At 38.8% G+C, this 14,910-nt stretch overlaps 1 pseudogene; it reads left to right on the top strand.

Annotated features, from left to right (window-relative positions):
* Nucleotides 1–244: 244 nt before the first annotated feature.
* The window catches only part of LOC141421416 (protein fem-1 homolog B-like), a 34,123-nt pseudogene continuing 19,457 nt past the window's right edge, over nt 245–14,910 (top strand).

Genomic DNA, 14,910 nt, shown 5'->3' with positions numbered 1-14,910 from the left:
GGTGGTTCTGTGCCTTTGCTTTTGTTGTAAGTTAGTTTTAGCCAGGTTGTCAGAAGTACAGGAAGAAAGCATTTCCTTAGGATTTGGGGTAAGGTGTAGAGCACTGGGATGGGAGGAGGGTAGCAACAGGGTCATTTTCTAGATTGCCTGGGATTCCTGTGTGGAACAAGGAAGGGATGCAAATTAGGGAGCATTAAGACCTGATGAATGACATTTTGAATCTCAGTTTGCTCTCTGACTAGGGATGAGTGGCAAAATTCAGGTGGAGCAGTCTTGGTCCCTGACTGTCCTGCAAGGACAGAACTGTATTTTTCAGTGCCTTTATGCTGTGAGCCCCTTTAACAACTTAAGATACCAACAAGACACAGGCAGAGGCCCTGTTTCCCTACTGGGCATGACTTTCAAGGAGAGCAAAACCTCCACTGGAAGATACACAGCAACCCTGGATGCAAACGCCAAACACAGCTCCCTGCACATCTCAGCCTCCCAGCCCAGTGACACTGCCTCCTACATCCATTTGGAGGGCGCACAGTGCTCCCTAGACACTTGCAGCCCATACCCAAATCTGCTCCTGGAGGCTGGCAAAGAGGTGAGGAGGTGAAGCAGGGATGCCAATTTTCTGCTATGTATGTTTTCAAAAGTAAACTTCTATTTCTTTCACAGACATGATTGGATTTGAGGTTGAACCTGGATGTCTACATAGCCTAGGGACATTGTTACTCAACCTGTAAAGTTAACTACTATGAGGGCTGTTCCTGCGGGTAACATGCTGCATTGTTGCTACTGAACCAGTGATGGCTTAGGTTGCAAGGGAGAGAAGAGCTCAGACGTGGGTCCAGCTACATATAGAATATTGACTAAGTAGAAGGTCAATAAGGCCATGTGGCTGGTTGCAATACCTTGATCTGAATCCTTCCCTTGACATATACTCTTCATGTTCTCAGAAAGGTTGCCATTAGGAAAGATGTACTTCATCAACCAGCTGGTCTTCAGATCTAAACACCTCTCCAAAGCTGCACCATCTTTTCTGTCACCTTCTTCTACTTCTCTTCTGGCAATGTGACACTGGCAGGCCCAATCCTACTAAGCAAGACAATGACAGTCTGGGCTCTTCAGCTTCCAGAGGTCTAGAAAAGTCACATAAGGGACAGAATGCCTATGTGTGATTGAAAACTCTGTGCTACATTGCAAAACCATGAAGTTCCTGTATGGGTCTATTAGAGAAATTTAGATATGGTTTGAGAATCATGGAAGGGCTTATGCAAAAGGCAGACACTGACTGAGAAAAATATGAAAGATACACACTCAAGCATTTCAAATGATAATCTCTGTCTAGTGTGGATATAGTGTTGTAGATTTTTAAAAAATCTTCTTTGTCTGCCTCTAAAAATGAAGAAACAAAAACATAAGCAAATGTCTTAGGTCAAATTCAGAGTAATGTATCTGATCTGTCATCAGCAGCTGACAAATGGACATAAATTTAAACATGGATATATATATCACAAGATATCATGTAATCTTATGAAATAAGATTGATTTATTGTCTTGTGGGCTATACATGTGAATTCACTTGCAAATCTTAGTGAATGTTAACTTGTGAGTAAATGACACCAGGACTTGGGTGTTCATGGTAACTGGTAAGGAGATTACTCAACTGGCCACACTTCAAAATCTCTTTGAATTCTGGAGTTATAAGTAACCTTAGATGTGTCCAGCCATCATACACCTCTTTCTGTCCTGACATTCTGCCAAAGTCTTCCAAATGAAGAAATTAAAGTCCAGCTTTCTTCAGTAACAGATCTGTATAAATTATTAACTTGGTCAAAAATGCAAAAGTACATAAAGCCAGTAAGAGTACATTCCAGTTTAGGAAGGAAAGGAAGTGCTTTTTCTGAGAAATTTGGCCAAAAATGTATTTCCAGTTGAGGATGCTCCCTAACAAGGCAGCTCACTTGAATGTTTACAGATCTCATTGGCTTCCTTTGTAGGAATATCTCATTTCTGCTTAGGTGTATAAAATTCTAAGAACAGGACAGCAGGTATAGAAGGATTTTCAATCTGTAACTCAGTATTTGAACAATAACAAGTGATGTGCATCAGGTCAAAGAACTCATTTCTCCTTTTGCTTGGAAGAGGAATCAGGTCCTTGACAGTCATGCTTCATCTACCTCAGCAATGAAAATTCATCTCCTGTTTGATGACATGGACAGCCCCAAGAATTCTGGATTCTTTTCATTACGCTAATTGGATTCTACCTGGGCACCTGTATCAGTCTGAGAACCTGATATTTGATATCTCTAAAGGGCTCAGTTAAGCATTTTAAACACAGTGCATGAAAATAACACTGGTCAAATTTTATTTTTCTCCAGGGGTATAATGAATTATTATTCTTTGTTTCAATTTTCCCTCACTCATTCTAAAGTAGTGAAAATTTAAACTGTTTCCAAGACATTTCATTTTCTATCCAGGCACAAATCTTCTGCTACAAGCTCATTATTATTTATGTTATGAAAACATCCCCCATATGCCACCACAATAAATCTTGTTAGTTCCCAGTAATTATCCATCCATGAGAAGTCAAGACAGAAACAAGTGGTATTTTTCCTACCATATGAGTGAGTTTTTGTGTCTTATATAACAGGAGAAGTCACAGCATTCTAATAATCAATTTGAATACAGTTCTTAGCAATATTGTCTTGACATTCTCTCCCTTTTCCTTTCTTGGAGGTGAACATGACATAAGGTGACTGGTCTGCACACTCCTCGGTGGACTCATTCCTATGACCTCTTTGAAACCACATAGGTGCTGAGCCTGTGAATCCACCTAGTGACTCCATGAGAAATAATTATCTTCTCACAAACTCACATTGAGCATCCACATTCAGGGATCTGGATTGCATTCATTTGAATCTGATCTTGAATGCTTCTATCTGTGTGGTCTTGGCTTCATTAGTAACTTCTTTCTCTCTCAGTTGAAATGGGGGTTAAATGAATTAATGGTAAACATCAGCAGATAATAACAACTATCATAAAAGCTTCTGTAATATTAAGAAATGGAGAAGCAGGAATTGTGTTTGAGAAGCAGGTGTTGATACTTCTGTTGTTTGATCACTTAGTAGATGAGAAAAAGTGGAGAATATCTACTCAGAATGGTTAGGGAGCCTCATGTGTAAACTTGTTTCATCCAGACCAATGACTCTATTGAAAAGTAGTATAAAATATTGGTTTTATCCAGAGTGAAACTAACATAAGAAACTGACAATTTGAAGAAAAAGATAAAATGCATCAGAGTTTAACCAACAGTTAAAATTACAAGTACACGGATCACAAGAACATTCTTAATGAGATCATTTTGCACAAACAGATCAGGCAAAGCTGTGTGGAGATATAGAAAAATAGTTAAGTCTTGAAGGCCAAACACACGTTTAGTGTATTATTATATATTCACTTATTAAAAACTCAATAAGTGACAGGATTTTTTTTTCTAAATAGGAGTAGAGAAATGCAGAGACCAGAAGCCTTCTGTCATAAGACTTTGCTCTGTATTTGTCTGCAGTGTTAATTTTCTTTTACAGAAATATACTGTGATGTTTGTGTTCCAATACAGGAATTTCCTTTGTTTATTTTAGTGACTGGTAGGTTTGATGTGGTGGCTCACAAGCCTAGGCGCTGGTGTGCTATGCCTGCCACTTACTAAATGATGTGACTCCAGGCAGAATCACTTAAATTACAGCACCTATACTTCATTGTCTGTAATGATATGTAGCTTGCCACATGGTTGTAAGCACTGAATTAAATTAAATGTATTAAAATAAATGACTAAATTATGTTACTAGAACACAACTTTTCAAGTAATTGTAGTAATTCCTGGGCATAGGTAGGATAATGCAGTGAAGACAATTTAAGAAAAATAACAAGAAAAATCAAGTATGGATTAAGGCTTTGCTTTCCACTCTTGGGGCATGGTGTTATTTCACCATGGTTGTGGCACAGTCATCCTCTATTTCTCATTGGTTTTTATCCACTCTATCTGAACTTACTTTCATGGTTGATTGTTTGATTTCTGTAACTTATAGATTTTATGCATAACAAATGATAATTTCTTTTTTTTTGTCTTTTCTTTTTTGGTGCTGGGATCAAACCCAGGGCCTCACGCATGCTAGGTAAGTGCTGTACCACTGAGGTACATCCCAGCCCTCACAAATGATAATTTCTTGTTCCTGGCACAGCTAGTGTACTTTCTAAGATGAATCCACATATGCTTTATGGAGTAGTGCTTGTATATAACACCAATACTAAGCCCTTCATAGCCAAAATTTAGATTCATACTTGAGAGCTAATTTAACAGGTTTCTGCATTGAAGAGAAAAGAAAAGAATCTTTGTAGGCTTCCTTGGAGGAAGAAACATTTTTGCGAATGGTAAATAGTTAATATTTATCATAGAAAACAAAAAGAAAGACAAATCTAGGAGACAAATCACAGCTCAGCTCTCCAGCACACCTGCACCTAGCTCTGACATTGTCCTTTCCCAGTTCCCACTGCTGAGATCAGGAGTGGTTGTGTGATATGAGCACAGGGCTGGATCTAGTTTCTAGTTCTCTGAAACTCAGAGAAACACAGGTTTCATGTGTCAGGTGCCACAGTGACAGAAATATGAATATGTACTCAGAGGAACAAGCCATTCAGTGTGCCATGTTTGAGGGCTCTCAGACTCTGACCAGAGTCCTCAATGCATCTGAGGCGACAGAAATATGGAGACCATGGAGTTGTATTAATGATTTTTTCATGGCAACTGTGCTGAGCATTGGTGGTTGTAGATGTCAATATAAAGAAGAGATTGTAGTAAAGTCTTAAAATCAGAACTATTTTACACGTTTGTGGGGCTGTTCAGGAGGAGTATATCTCCTCTGTCTAAACAGGAGTGAGTAGCCTGCCCATATAGGAGCAGAGCCCTTCACACTTGAGTATCCAGGAGAGATTGCCCACCATGGTTACCTGCACTGCTCAAGAGAGAACTGTCTTCGACTTCCATTAGTTCCAGCAGTATCCTGCGAAAGGACTCGTATCTTTAACCTTAATTGAATCCAGCCAGAAAGAGCAGGAAGACAAAATGTGAAGAACTGCTTGGAAAGAAGAAGTTAGACAGCGATTGAACATCCCAGCCACTCACCCTGCAGACTCAGCCACCTACTTCTTTTATTTATTTATTTATTTATTATTGTTTTATTATTCATATGTGCATACAAGGCTTGGATCATTTCTCCCCCCTGCCCCCATCCCCTCCCTTACCACCCACTCCACCCCCTCTCTCTCCCCCTCACCCCCTCAATACCCAGCAGAAACTATTTTGCCCTTATCTCTAATTTTGTTGAAGAGAGAATATAAGCAATAATAGGAAGGAACAATTGTTTTTGCTGGTTGAGATAAGGATAGCCAAACAGAGAGTTGACTCACATTACTTCCATGATTTGTGGCCCAGGGCTCCCAAAGCAACTTAAGTCTGAACCACAACTCTGCAGCTGGGCCACAACCCTGACACAGGCCTGGCCTTACAGGCATGAATGAGGAATTCTGTTTATGTCTAGAGGGGAGTTCCTTTATAATCTTTTCTGCAAACAATGGAGGATAATGTACCAACTTCTACGTGCAATGATGAAATTGAATTATTTATTTACTTATTTTAACATGAAATAAACTTTAAAATAACTGTAAAAATTTTCCTGGTTTTAGTTGCTATTATATGTCAGATCACATATTTAATGTGCTGGTTATATGTTTCCTGGTACAAATTAAAATAACATTGTATCTGTAATTATTAAAAAAGTTCATCTCTGTCTTGCTTGCCCTAACCTTTGTGTCAATCATGCTTTTGAAAAGGTGGAACCAGCCCAGGCTCCTCATTTGATTGAGGGAAGCATTGGGATCCACATGCCTGGCATGCTTTCTCAAAATGTGATTGTAGCAATGCAGGCTAGGAGAAGAACCCAGGTGTTCTGGTCCCTTGGCATTGCTTTAATACAAAAGATGCAAAGTCAGTTCCAGAGTCTGAAGGGAGTTGTGTGTTGTCAACTTGAGCTATATTAAATGTTGGTCATTTAATTATACATGTTACATTTGATAAATGAGAACATGTAAATACTCAAATGAAAATAGAATACTCTTATAATTTCATAACTTAGAACTGACATCTCTTACCATGTTAACTTCTGGGAAGCATGATCAAAAACTTTTCAGATACAAATTTACATGTGCTTTTCTCTGTAAGGGGCTTATTATGTATTCAATATTTGTTACTTGCTTGTTCTTTTCTTTATATTTAGGAATCTTTATTCTAGAAAATCTTCTGAAAGCAAAATTTTAAATGATTGCCAAGATTCTTTAAATAGATATATATTATTTATTTATTTATTCATTTTGGTGTTATGGGGGTTTGAACTCAATGCCTTATGCCTGCTAGAAAGATGCTATAATAGTTGAGCCACTCTGACAGCCCCGTGTGTATGTGTGTGTATGTGTGTGTGTGTGTGTGTGTGTGTGTGTGTGTGTGTGTTGGGTATTGTTGAGTTAGGGTGTGTCAAACTATTTATCCTCATTGCTGGCTTCAAACTCTGATCCGCCTGATGTCTGCTTCCTTTATAGGTAGGATCATAAGTGTGAGCCATCGACTCCTAGGCAAGACATATATTTTTAAACTAATCATCTTTTCATACTGTTTCTAATTGTCTAGTAGTATGGACAAAGTTAAATGAACATCATGAAGTTGTAGTATTTAAGGAAATAGAGTTGCTTAAATAAGATAAAACACACAACACTGATTGCCTAATTTCCAGGAAAATATTTTCCCCAGACTGTGATTCCCCAGTGTGACAGCTTGATGCTGAGCTCCCAAAACTTTATCAATTATGGAAATTATTATTTTAAAATGATTTTGAATTTCTCAAGTTATAGTCTTCCCAGAACTTTAATTTTCCTTTCTATTAACATACATTTTGTTATTTAAAAACATCAGAGTCCATACACAACATAAGTGTCATATTCTACAGGAAGGTATTGAAAAATGTTGTTCTTGTTCAAGTTAGCTGACCTCTTTTCTCTCAAGGTATCTATTGCACATGCTTTTGCTCCTCAAAGTGAGGAGGAATGGTATCTGCACCTGTGCAAAATCTCAGGCTCCCTCTAGGTTTACTGAACTTGAGTCTCATGCTACTTAGATCCTTAGGAGAATCTATCGTTTAAGAATTGGAGAACCATCAATATGACATGTTTCCTTGGTGACTTCCCAAGTACAAATAAAGAGATATCTGTACTTTCCTAAGTGCTTCAATGCCTTCCCTCTGCTCCTAGAATGAAATTCAGACTTCAGGCTTGTGATCTACAAGGTTCTGTATAACTTGAACCTGGCCTCACCCTTCAGTCTCAGCTCTTAACTCTCCTTCACTGGTTCTCTATGTAGCAAGAGCACTACTCTCCTTTCAGTTTCATGAATATTACATGTGTAGTCTTACTATTTCATCCATTGAAATGCTCCTTCCCCAAATCTTAGTGAGCCTGACTCACTTTCATCTTTCAGGTGTAAGCTCAAATATCTCTATTGTAGAGAAATCCTCCGACTTGTGCTGATTCTCCTGCCTAAAGTAGACATTCATGTTCTCTATCACAGCATCCTGGTTATTTTCCTGTTATGGTAATTTTCATAGCATGCAGGATGCGATTGATTTGTGTGTCAAGGAAGCTGGGGTATTGTTTAATTCACAACTTTATCCTTAGTGACTGGACTAGTGCTTTGCCCATAGTTGTCAGTTAAATGGCAATGCACAATAGTAGTGTCGGTTTTTCATGCTGGTGGAGCCAGATTGGACCTTGTTATCACAGCATGGTGCTTGACTGCTTTGACCTGTCAAGGACTCCCTGCAGGAGTAATGACAATGTATTGTCTTCATTTCACATAGCCTAGGACCCTATCACTTCGGTGATTCAACAGAATATTTGAGCACACAAGATAAAGTATCCTAGACTTGAAAACATGTTCATAGAGTTATCCATTTTGGGCAGTAGAATAAAAAAGGAAAGAATAATGAACAGAGCATAAGAGACATGTGAGACATTATCCCATGTACAGATATGCATATAATATGAATCTCTGATGAAGAGGAGAAAAATTAAGTGGTAGGAAAAATAATTGAACAAGGAATGACCAAAATTGTCCCAAATTTCATGGAACACATGATTCTACACATCCAAGAGTTCAACATGTACTGAGAGGGCAATGGCAAAGAAACCCTCATTGAGACTCATTCTAATAAAACTCCTGAAGACACGGACAAGCTTAGAATCTTGAACCTGCAAGAGAGAAGTGAATAATCCCATGTAAGAGATCTTTAAGAAAACTGACAGCCAGTTTCTCATCTGAAACTTCAAACCTGATTTCAGTGGGATGAGGCATCTAAAGTGTTCAAAGAGAAATGACTTGTCAACTTGAAGATAGATTAATTAGTACATATTCTGCATTACATTAGAATATTATTAGGATATATATATATATTATTAGGATATATATATTAGGATAATATTCTACTTCTAAAAAATAAAGGACAAATCAAAACATTTCAATATAGACAAGACTCTGGGTGTTGATCACTTATGGATCTTCCCTACAAAAAATACTAAAGGAGTCCTCCAGAATGAAAGGAAACATCACTGGGCAGGTTTGAGCCATACAAAAATAAGAAACAATGGTAAAAGTATCTATGTAAATAAAAACAAAGCTATAATTTTTGTACTTTTGATTATAACTCCTCTTTTACCCTATATAATTTAAAAGACAATTGCATAAAATTATAGGTATGTTAATAGAAAGAAAGTGGGTAAAGGTGTAGGTAAACTTTTCCATGCGGTAAAGATCTCTCTCACTGTTGATGTCTTTAATAGTATAACTTACATATTACAAATGGACACAAAATTAGTACCATTTATATCAGGATTTGCCTGAAATAAATTTCCTTTGAATGACAACTAGCTTTTCATACTTTGTGATTCACAAGAAATATCTATAAATTTACTACCGTGGAGAATGAAGACTGCTTAACAAAAATGTGGGGAGAAACCTGTGGTTTTCCTCTTTCTTGATGGCATAACACTGTCCTGCAAGCCAAGGATGGGGTTCACCTCTCCCTCACCACTGAAAGAAGCCTTTGCAGGACAACTTTGATGCTAAATGAATTCTGTGATTTAGACAGCAGTGATGTGGCTCTTGTGTTGATCACCACATGTTATTTTTATTATGGTTATGGATTTTATGAGTGGTGTACTTCTTACAAAGACTGTGCTTCAGACCCACATCCTGTACTTCAGGCTTTATGCTTCATTAATAAACATTTGCCAAGGCTGTGGTGTCTGCCAAATTGTCCTCCTTTGTTTTTCACAATTACTAAGAAATGGCTCTTGTTATTTTTGTCAAATACAATGCACTCTTGGAGAAAAGGATTTTGCTCTTCTCTTCCCCTCATTCTAATTCCTGTGCAGTTGTGGGTGGGAAAGGAAAGAGTCTGGCCAGGCCATCTTTGGTTGGTGCTGATTCCATGACTGTCAAATAGGAAAGGGCCATTATATTTCTGACCTCCAGCCACCAGCTTCTGAAAGGATATGAAGCAGACTGTGGGACAAAGGAGGGAAAGGAGTTTTCTACATTTGTTTCTTTGAGACTCAATTAAGCTTCTGGCTCAGATATCCCTGCAATAGCTTATAGGTCTGGGTATTAGTTAGGTTGGAAGTGGAAGAGAGGGAGGCAAGGACAAAGAGAGAGAGGAGGGGGGAGAGAAAGAGACCAGAACCTTAACGTTCAAAGTTTAATTCCTAGATATCCAGGCTATTCAAGAGAATGGAACAAGAAGAACTAGAAAAATGAACAGACACACTGGGATTTGTTTAGATTCTAGATGCTGAAGGCTTTTCCATGTCTCCCACATGAACCCAGAGAAAGCAGAATTTGTACACAGTGTGTCACCGATACAAATTGGAATGAAGTATTTCAGGCTCCCCTAGTCTTTGACCTTGTTAAGAAAAATCTTGTCCATGCTATGAGATGGAACCATATTTATTAGGTTATATTTTAAGCTATTTTGATTTAGAAACATTCCTTTTAATTATGAGAAATTTCTTTATAAATTGGAGATTAGGGCATGGCATGCAAGTGCCTGGACTGAGCTCAGCAATATGTTCCTTGAATTGCAAGACCCAAATCATCCAGATATCTATAGGAGAAAAGTTAGGAATAGTGTTTCTATGGAGGAAAGCAGCCATTGGAAATCACTGTTCTTATTCAGAAAATGAATAGATTTAAAATGCAAGGACACATGGACATTGCCCAGTAAAAGGCTTGCAGCAAATGTTTCTTAACTAGAGTGCCAGATTTTTCACTTTTAGCAGTTTTTGTAAGAAGAATATTTCTCTGACAGTAGTGCATGACCATAAGATGGCAGTGTGTTCTCAGGGACCCCAGAAAACCTCTCAAGTGTTGGTTTATGTGCGTGTGCGTGCATGTGTGTGTGTGTGTGTGTGTGTGTGTGTGAGAGAGAGAGAGAGAGAGAGAGAGAGAGAGAGACCAAGAGATAGAAGGGGAGGGGAAGAGATTGCTGATGTAGCAGCCAGGGGTGGTGAAAAGAACCTCTTTCTATCCAATTGGTGGAACCGAGTCTTTTTATGTTTTGTTAAGCACAATAATTAGAAATGTCAGAATGAAGTACATTTTCTTTTACAGTTTGAAATCTAAGTCTACCGTGAACCATGGGAAAAGAATGATGAGATCTTTTAGTTCTTTACTAGTGATACTGTGGATTCAATTGAGCTGTGAGTTTGCATTTCTGTGGGAACATAAAACACACTGTTGGAAGTTATTGTGTGTTCCAGGACTATGAGAAGAAACATGAAACTTTTTACCCTCTCACTAAGGGAGGAAGTAAGGCCTGTGAAAAAATAATTAAGATTCTGTAACATGAGTGTCCACTACCCAACCAAGATTCTTTGTCTGACCATTGTCTTTCTGCACAGGGGTGAGCAGCCAACAGACGGAAGTGGAGCAGCATCCTGAATCTGTCAGTGTTCCAGAGGGAGCCATGGCCTCTTTCAACTGCACATATAGAGACAGTGCTTCTAATAGCTTCAGGTGGTACAGACAGAAATCTGGGAACGGCCTTCAGCTGCTGGTGTCTGCATTCTCCAATGGTGATAAAAATGAAGGAAGATTCTCAGCACATCTCAATACAGCCAGTAGATTTTTTTCTCTGCACATCAAAGGCTCCCAGCCCAGTGACTCAGCCAGCTATCTCTGTGCAGTGAGCACACAGTGCTCTCCAGACACCTGCAGCCTGCACTCAAACTCAGCAGGGCCTGAGGTGGAGCACAGACCACAGAGAAATTCTGTGTGCTCTAAATATCGTGGGAATTAAGAGCAATAGCAGCAGGCACTATTCATTGATTGGGGAAGTATTTTGATGCTCTAAAAATACCTTTCCCTGAAGGAAAACTAAGGATACAATATTGCTCTATGTGATGGTTAATCTTTTCGATTACACTGGATTGAGAGATAACTAGAAGATTAGATAAGCACATTTCTGTTGACATTCCACACACAATTGGTATACAAGACAGCAAGAAAGGGTAAAAGACCTGCCCTAAATAGTGTGGGCAGCACTGTCCAATAGGTCAAGGGCTGGATGGAACAAAGGCTCTCTGGTGTGCACGCAGCAAGTGTTGAACTACTCAGCCTCCAGTTGTGTAAATCCATATATATACATTCATTTAATTCTCTTGGTGCTGTTCCTGGGCAGAACCCTGGCTATGATTCTCTGGTTGAGATATTTTCCATTTTTCTCCTTCTACTCTGATCAAATTCTAAAGTATGCTTAAAAGGCATACATATTTAATGTGTATGTTGATGTGTTTGAAGATAAATATATGCCCATGAAACTGTCAGCATAAACGTTGCTACAAATATAACCATTACCTCTATACATCTCCTTCCTCTTGTTTTAAAAAGTGGGGTGTGGCTGATATACAAAAAGTGGACATATTTAGTACGTGCATCCTGATGTCCAATCCAGTTTTTTATATCATGTGTTTATTCCATGATATTGATTTTCTGATGCCTTTTCATATTCAAGAAAACATTTTAATATAACAGATATTCCCTCATACTTATCAGCTTGCCTTGCTTTTTTCCATTCAGCTTCTCAAGATGTCTGATGCATTGCATCAGGATTGTAATAGCCAAACAAAAATGCAAAGGGAGAAAAGAGTCACACAAATATACTTAGAAAAACATTTGAGTCATACACTATTTTACTTATAGATCTTATACCTCAGTTGTAACCACACTCCTGCATAAGGACAGATTTGATACATAGAAGAACTAGAGTCAGACGATAAGAACTGTTTAAAATTAAAAGCTCAAAATGTGGAATTAGCCTAAGTGCTCATCAGCTGATGAATGTAGAAAGAAAATGTGTATCTTCAAAGTACAGTAATTTTCAGCCATAAAAAAGAATAAAATTACACCATTTGTAGGAAACTGAATAGAACAGGAGATCACCATGTTAAGGGAAATAAGCCAGAGAGAGAAAGAAAATTATCATATGTTCTCTCTCATATGCTGAATCCACTCTTTAATAAAGAATGACAGGATTGTACAAAGGCTCTGTTGAGGATGTGTACCAGCACAGGAGGAGTCAGTGAAAGGACCAGGTGGAAAGGGGTAAATAGGACAAAAGTACTTTTTATACACAGGGATTAAAAATGAACAATTTGTTGAAACTGCTTTATGAAAGAGGGTGGAAGATGTGTTCAAGAGATAGAATGGGTGCATTTGAGATATATTGTATAATGCTTGGAAATACCACGATGAGATCCTTTGTACAATGAATATATCATAACAAAAAAGCTCAGATAGTTGCAGAGAGAGGGTCCGTGTTGTTATGTGTGGCAGGTGGATGTGAGGATCATCAACCACAGCTACAGAGAGCGCACACCCCATCAGGACATGGAGCATGCTGACTCCAGATTTCTTGAGAAGCAACTCTGAGAAGGTGTTTAAAGAGTATGGACACCAATGGACTTTATTTTAGAAAAGAAAGACTTGCATGGATTAGCTACCAAAGACCACATGTGGTGCCAGGCAAGGGCAGGGTGGCATACACATATAATCCCACAACTTGACTGAGGCAGAGGATCAGAATTCAAGCTAGCTATATAGTGAGATCTTACCTTGAAAACAACAAGAACCAAATAGTCACTCCAAAAGACCAAAGTATACAAAAGATCAACAGCAATAAAGACCACAAGGCACTGAGAGTCTTTTGGCAAATGTTGTTGAGGAGAGTTGGAGACACTGAAGACACTGAAGACTCCCTGACTCCTGGGCACCACAGAATTGCCCTGCCATAATGGCTAAGTTCAGCAAAATTATTTGTGGCCTGATAGAAATAGCTCTTATAACAGATATTAAGTTGACTATTGGGGAGAAAAAAGTCACACTCATTGTAAAATTGAAGTTTTAGCCTGCTGGTCATGACCTTGTTTATGTAATCCAAAGGGTCAGAAAAACTTGGAAATGGGGAATGAAGACTTATGTTCATTTTTGTCCATAGCAGTTGACTAAACACAAGTCACCTTATCAGGGTGTGCTTAAATTCTCAATCTTCAGAATTGAAGACACTGAACAAGTATTTCCCTGTCATGAAACAGAGAGTAGGAAAGGCCATGAGGAAGAGCAGAAAGTTGTGTGGATATCATGACACTTAAATTTCAGTTTCATCTTGATTGGGTGTCTTCTGGCATTGTGGCACCTGGAAAGAACCTGGGTGATTGTGCTGATTTCCATTTCTTTGGGGAATGATTCTAAGGCATTGAACCTTTTGCTTGTATCAATATGGAAATGATGCTAGTGATTCTTAGCTGGTAGTTTTGGTTTCTGTGTGTAGAAAGAACAAGACACCTTAAACTGTATTTATGAATGGCTAGCATTAGCATGTTCTGAGAAAAATGGCCTCCTTATGCCTTTGTGGTCATCTCCACAAGCTCCCTTATTAACTGGGGCTGGCCAGAAGCACTGCCTCGTGGGTTCACATATGAAAGCACAGGCTTCTTAGTAGGTTGAAAGAGCAGGCAATGGCAGATCTGTCACAATCTGCTACTCTGCACCTAGTGCCAGTTTGAAGATGGATTGACCCTTCCTTCCCTGGGGGTTCTTTTTAACTTAATGAGGATTAACACCTGGGGCAAGCCTGGCTTCCTGTGTTTGTCACACCAGCATAGCCATAGGAGGGAGGCTGGTGTATCCCTTTCATGTACTTACCCTCAGATGGTCCCCTTGTGTTCTCCCTCCCACCCTCCACCACCCCTACTCTCTTCTCAACCCAGAACCCCTCCAATGTCCCAGAGACTAGGTTTTCTTCTCTCACATTTCCACTGCAGTCTTCTTAGAATTCCCTCTGAGTTGAACCTTTTCCCTCTTCGGTGTTTCATGTTATGAATGTTTACATCTCTGTTTTTAAATCATTTACCAGTGTGGATTTACATTCATCCTGTTGATATTTCTAAATTTTATTTCAGTGGGAATTGTGGAAAGATAAAAGTACATGTGATTAGTCAGAAATTATATCAGAAATGTACCCTAGTGATATCTAAATATTAAAATGGTTTAAATTATTTGGTCTTACATGTGAAAGAGGATCTATTCGCAGGATTAAGACACAGGTGGAAACTCGGGGGAGATGTGGTTCTGGTGCTCACAACTCTGTGGAGTGCTAACAAGGGAGGGTTAGTTCTGAGTTTGTGAAAAGATTCCTGTTGGCCAGATTCGCTTTTCACCCGAGATTCTCTCCTTATTATTAGGTTATGAATTTCACTTTTAGGTTC

This window comes from Castor canadensis, chromosome 3 (genome assembly GCF_047511655.1).
Source record: "Castor canadensis chromosome 3, mCasCan1.hap1v2, whole genome shotgun sequence".
In the NCBI taxonomy this organism is placed as follows: Eukaryota; Metazoa; Chordata; class Mammalia; order Rodentia; family Castoridae; genus Castor; species Castor canadensis.
Note: the sequence above shows the minus strand (reverse complement) of the source record. Positions and strands in the feature narration are given on the sequence as shown.